Source organism: Aptenodytes patagonicus, chromosome 6 (genome assembly GCF_965638725.1).
Source record: "Aptenodytes patagonicus chromosome 6, bAptPat1.pri.cur, whole genome shotgun sequence".
NCBI classification, from domain to species: domain Eukaryota; kingdom Metazoa; phylum Chordata; class Aves; order Sphenisciformes; family Spheniscidae; genus Aptenodytes; species Aptenodytes patagonicus.
In genome coordinates this window covers 51,087,820-51,094,291 of record NC_134954.1, presented here as the reverse complement: position 1 = coordinate 51,094,291, position 6,472 = coordinate 51,087,820, and positions in this window count along the sequence as shown.

Genomic DNA, 6,472 nt, shown 5'->3' with positions numbered 1-6,472 from the left:
AAGATGAGGTCTTAATGACAACTCAGGTGAAAAATTATAGCAAATCTCTGATTTTTAGGGCTGTGTCTCTCCTCATGACTCAGGCCAGGTCCAGACTGGAAAAGCACATGTCAGCCTTTTTCCCTGAGTTTCAAACAATTCAGAAATTATCTAAGATCCACAACAGCAGGTTGCTCCCATGAAGTCAGTGATGACATTCCCATTGGCTTCAGTGGAGGAAGGATTCACTTTCCAGAACCAAACCTTCCAGTTCAGGCCTACGTGCCACGTATACCGAACTGGAAGATGCCACCCCAGTGCCTTCTGCGGTGGGGAACAGCTGGTTCAGTCCAGACACCAAACTAGAATTAGGTGACCCAAGTGCATCTGCCTGATGCTGCCTTAGTGATATCAGTGTAGAGAACAGAAAAAGAAAGATCACACTTTTGATTGTGTGTTCATCTTGCATATTATTTATCCTTCTTACCTCAGTGTAAGTAATTTGTTAGAAGGTGACAAATTATTGACCAGAACATTTGGATATCACTTCAGATAAAAGTAATAGGTAATTAACTCTCTTTGTAACTCAGAACTAAACAGCCAAACACCAGTGAATTAAATACTTAGAGAATGTTGCCATTTTCTTGTTCGTCAGGTCCTTCGAAGAGCTTACATTTTTTGCAGGTATATCTGTTATATGAAGTCACTCACTAAAATATATCTGTTCATGAAAAAATGACAAATAGAATGTTTGCTGTTTAAAATACAAGGCTTATCCATTCATCTTATTAGGGTAGAAGATCCCTGTTGATGCTGTTATTTACGTATCTTACTACACCGGCATAGTTTTTACAATAATTTTTACAGTTCTGCTACTGCTACTTAAATTCCAAAAATTTTTCTTTTTATGACTCAATTAAAATTTCTTCACCTATCATTATTAGCAGAAGTATGTCTATTTGCCAATCTGTTACAATACCTGTAAAAATTAAGAAACAAGAATTCAATATTCGTACTGGAGGAACTAACCACAATCATGGGAAAATACTCTCTACCTCTTTGCATGGTTATGGCACTGCAAATGGAAAGACAAGATATTAAATATGGAGCAAAACTGAAACATCTTTTCTAGTCCCATTGCTCAAGCTTCTGGAGGCTCGAACGCAATTGCATGCAGGCAAATCAAATTTCCAGTTCTTGCAGTGTAAACTAAATCCCAGCTGCTGCAAAATCTTGCAAAATTAAGTTTGTTATAAGGCAGGACAAATGTTTGGTAGCACAGTCCCACCAATTCTGTGCAGCAAGGTGTGTGTCAGCTAGGGACCTGCCCTGAGAACACGTTTGAAACTTATAATAAGCGTTAGAAAGGTTTGGTTAGAATAAAACAGTCTAATCCAAATAATCACTTGTGTTGATTTCAGTTTTAATTTTGCAGCATGTCAATACCTTGAAGACATACAGGGGGGCTGAGTGTATAAAGGAAAACTGTCAGGGAAATGACAAATAAAAATTCGAGTACTTTCTTCTGCTAGAAATAGACTCTTTCTCATGCGCTGCTTTCAAGCTGAGTGGTCAGGAACAGACCCATTTCAGATATTCGCTCTTTCAGCTAACTAAATGGAACTGGGTGATGCTGGGAATACACAAAACCCCAAGAATATTTAACACCAATGATATTTGGTGACGGGTTTTATAGTGTCTTGGATTTCAGCTGTGACCTTCCCAATGGCTTCTGAACAATCAGAATGCATGGTACAATGACCGATTACTTAATTTGGGGCCATATATACTTCATGTAACAGCCTGAGATGAGTCTCAGCCTTGCAAGCTGTCCTGGAACTCAACAGGTAGGAGCAAGACATTGACCGGTGGTCCTGATGTGGAAAAAGAGAGGCTGTGTTTGAAAATGTGAAAGTTTTTTCTGGAAATCTTCTGAAAAAGTTTAAATTAAAAAAAAATCTAAATGCTCATGTACTTTGCATTTTATGCAACTCATCAAGATCATCTACTGCTGGGGCTGGATGGATCAGCCAGTAAAGGGTGGCACAGAGCAGCGCTCTGCCCATCCTCAGCCCTTCAGCCCACTCTTGGTCATACACGTGACACTGAGGTGGTGGAGCTGAGATACCTCCATAGCAGGTACTGCCCCTCATGTTTCAGTACCTCTTTCTTTTATTCTAAATTATTGTTTATTTTTATGATGGATTTTATATTAATATTCCATGCCTGCGGTACCAGGGAAGAAGCGCTTGATTGACTCACCAGCCAGGTACCCAAAGAGTGCATGTTCCCTGCTTTGAGTGAACTTTCCTGCTGAATCTTTCTGCCAAGATTTTCAAGAGACCACATATTTTAACTTCTTGTACCTGAAGAACTTCAGATGAGTTTTGGGGAGAAGATCCATAGCGCTTTCTAAAAAGGCTGTATCTGGGACTCCCAAACTCATCTCTCAATCTTCCTTCTTCCTAGCCCCTTTTGAAAACCTAGACTTCAGAAAAAGGAACAGTGTGGTCCAGATTTCGGATGCCACAACATACTGTTACTGTCGCACTATTTCACAGTTAATGACATTCATCCAGCATCTTTTCGGTAGTCTCGATCTTGAACAGAATTGTTCTCTAAAAAAACCATCACTCTCCCAACTAGCTGTCAAAGTTATATTTCTCCCCCTCTTACCTTGTGTCCAATTGCACATAATGGATCTAATTGTTTCACCGCAGTCAGCGAAGGCTGAGAATTGCAGTCACATTGCCTTTGCTCCCGAAAGGAGTTTCTGCAAGTCTTCCTGACTGGTTTTGAGACAATCCATACATTTACGCTCCGATCCAGATGAGACCTGAATTGGGACTATCCCATTTATGACTATGAAATGAGGATTGGGATGCATAATGGGTTGTACGTAGAAAAAAAAGTACTTAACATCTCCAGTGACTTTTGTTTTGGGAACACAGAAAACAGATAGGGAAGATGTTTTCTAAAGGAGAGGGGGGCCAAGCTCTGCAGAGAAAGCGCCGTGCCCTGGTCACATCCCATGGCAATGGCTGCAGGGGAGCTGTATGACATTTCTTTTATGCTTCCTGCGGAAAAGAGGCAGAATGTGAACTGCAGAGCTTGAATTCACTTGACACTAATGCAGGAATGCAGAAATGTTAATTTTAATCAAAACTTCCTTTAGTATGCAGGAAATATGCTATTCACCTAGGACTTAAAGTTTCACTGCAGTTTTGTTTTAATACTTTAATTTAAATACTTGGCAGGAGATGACAAAATATGCGTTTTGCACAAGTATGTAATATTTCCTAGGATTTAAATATTGACAAACACAGGTTTTGCTACTCATCATTTTTTAAGACTTTTCTCCCCCAATATATAAAAGGTCCTTTTCAATGAACATTGTACTGGTTACGTTCACTCAGAGCATTCCTTTTTTTTTTCCCCGTTTGCTTTTCAAAGATCTTCGGGGGGGGGGGGGGGGGGAGAAAAAAAAAGAATCAGTTTGGAAAATTGTCACAGATCCCCATATATCTCAGTATTACAGCCACTAACAAGATCACTGCAACTTTCTTAAGAGCTGTCAGACACATTTACAATTCCAATGATTAAAAGTTGCAAATATATTATAAACTTCACCACATGATATTTTCCAATAATGCAAACAGCCTTTGCAGCTAGGGTAACATGAAATTCAAAGGAGACTTTGATTACATCTAATCTGGTAAAGAAATGAAATCATAAGCATGCTTATTTCAACCAACAAGGAAAGAAAGCAAAATAATACATCAAATCCCTGAGTAAGCAGTCACAAAAGACCTTTAAATAACTCAACTTTCTACCATATTTTATTATCCTTTCCTAGTTTTATAGCATTATCTGCTACAGAAATGCAGGGAGATTTGTAAAACACTATAGCATTTAAGTCATTACATTTTATAGCTAATTTCTAATGTGGATTTGATTTTTTACGAGCACAAAAAGAATCTAATTTGCATTAGTGACAGTAACTAGAGAAATTTAACACCTGGCACTGGTTGTACCAGAAATTGAATATTAGCTACTTGGGTGCTAAAAGGCACATTTATACCTTCAAGGGGGATTTTTCATTTATTTATGCTGTACTCTCATGTTTATCATTACAAAAGTGTTCTTACATCATGATGGAGGAAAACTCTCAGGAATGTAAAAATACTGTGCACTCGATAAAGTGAGTTTGCAGCAACAGCAGCAAAATGAATCATTTATACACTAAAGAACGTACAAACCCAGAAATAAATCTCCAATGAGATATGAAATTAGAACAGCAACAATGTACGGACAATTCATTTTCACAAGTGCTTTTTATTTATTTATTTTGCCATAGCTACTGCTGCTTTCTTGGAGCAATGCATTACACCCAAATTAAACCTTCATACGAAAAAAAAACCAAACCAAAACACCAAACCATAGCTGACACGAAAAAGAACCACATTTCCACATGAACAATCCACGTATTTATAAAGGGTGGAAAATCAGGAGCTGCAAAATAGGCAAAGCCGCTGTAAAATGATATGGGAAGTGACATTTTACATAGCCGGCTACAATTAACACATTGATGGCATTTTGCTGGGCTCCTTGCAGTGATAATGCTGTTGTCAAATGTGTTTAGTGCACCAAATCTCCTGGAGCCTTCAGCTAGGCAGCAAGCTTTTGACAGATTGAAGGTTCGGAGATAGGCTATCATGACAGATGGAAACTGGCACCGATGTTCAGCTTTCGCCGATCACAGGGGACCTGCCCCCCTTATTCTTCAGGGCTCAGCTCTGCAACCTTCCCCCTTCTGATGAAAGCAGGGGATGGCATTGTTAAATAGTGCATCTGTGTGAGTTAGACTACTCTGATGAAAGCATAAGGCAGACGCTCTGTGAAGCAAAAGACAGCCTCTGCTCTAACTGCATTTTAGATAGACTTGGGGAGGACTCCAGGGAGCTGGGATAAAACTTTGGTAAATTTCAGACAAAAAGAAAAAGCCCACACTAACCATTAAATGGTGCTTCTTATAGATCTATATTCATGGGCTGGAGGAATCCATATATATGAGCTACCAGGTGCTGTTGTGCAAGACTCTCCATAGGAGCCTCTTTATTACTGTTTTGATCGTTTACTGAAATTGGTTTCTAAGAACCATACATTACAGAACCCCATCCAGACAGCAGATCCAAATAGGAGATAGATCCATATAGAGGGAGGGCCGTAAGAGCGAGTCTGCTTTGCTGTGAGCATCCAGCTTGCTCAGAGGCTAATTCAATTATTAGGAGAGGCTGTTCTTGCAACCGGCCTTGATTCTTGGATGCAATGTTAAAACCAGGGTGGGAGCTTGTGTTATTGAGCTTTACACAGCTGGGCATAAACAGGCAGATAATACAGTTAATTAACCTTTCACCCCCAACACCTTCTGAAGAAAGGCATTTTTTTTTAATCAGCCTCAGGATATTTCAAAGGCACTTGTCCCGATTATATTTTCTTCTTTCTATCCCTGACAAATTCCTGTTTGATTTCTTTAAACTGGGCTGTAGAGCTTTCTTTTTGCTGTCTTAATCTTCAATTCCACTCTCACTGATGTAGTATTTGGAGCAGCATACTGCAGCCCATTTGAGGTATGATAATCAGCTGATTAGCTAGTGAAGTCGTTTTCCCTGAGGCTCTTTTGTGTGCAAAATCCTCACACTCAATTGACATGTGGACATCATAAAGCTGATGAAATGCAATTGTAATGAACAAGAGGGAGAGGTATCTGCAGCAGTCTAAATGAAAGACCCTTCCCTCTCGACATGCTAATTCAGAAAATCTGCTCTTAACTTGTACTCCCCTCTGGATCCCAATGGATGTGAATCTCCATGCATGCATATTCAAAACAGCATATTAGCCTCAGTAGCAAATGAAATTTGAGCCTGGATGGACCAATTCTAATTTCGAGACAGATTATGCTGCATCAAACGTAGTAATGATTTGACAGTTCATTTGTGACGAGAGTCCTACAGTCAAGGTTTAATGCATGGACAGGCACAGGTGTGCAGCCAGTACCAACAAAATCCAAAGGCTGTCAGCTACAAAGCCTCATGCATGAGGAAAGGTGAAACATGTTTAAGAGATTAACACCATCTTTAAAGCATCTTGTGGCAATGGTTCTCCAGCCACACCTTCCTTATTACACCATCTAGCCCCGGCTAGGAGGGATCAGAAAGGGCAGCCCAATATACCACAGTCACTACAAATTAGTTCCAGGATGGAACAAATTAGGGAACAAGATCAGAGGATGGTTTGGTTTCTTAACCATATTCTACACAGATAACTGGGCGTGCTTTCTGGAAATTTAGGCAAGCTCTGGCTCTGTCCCTGGAGAGGGTGTGTGGGTGCAAACTGCTGTGACTAAGCAGGCACCCATAGCGTGGGCTGAGCGGTGCCAAGCTCTGCCTGCATGCATGGTGGATACAGATTTTTCAATTCCTCTCCAGTAGCT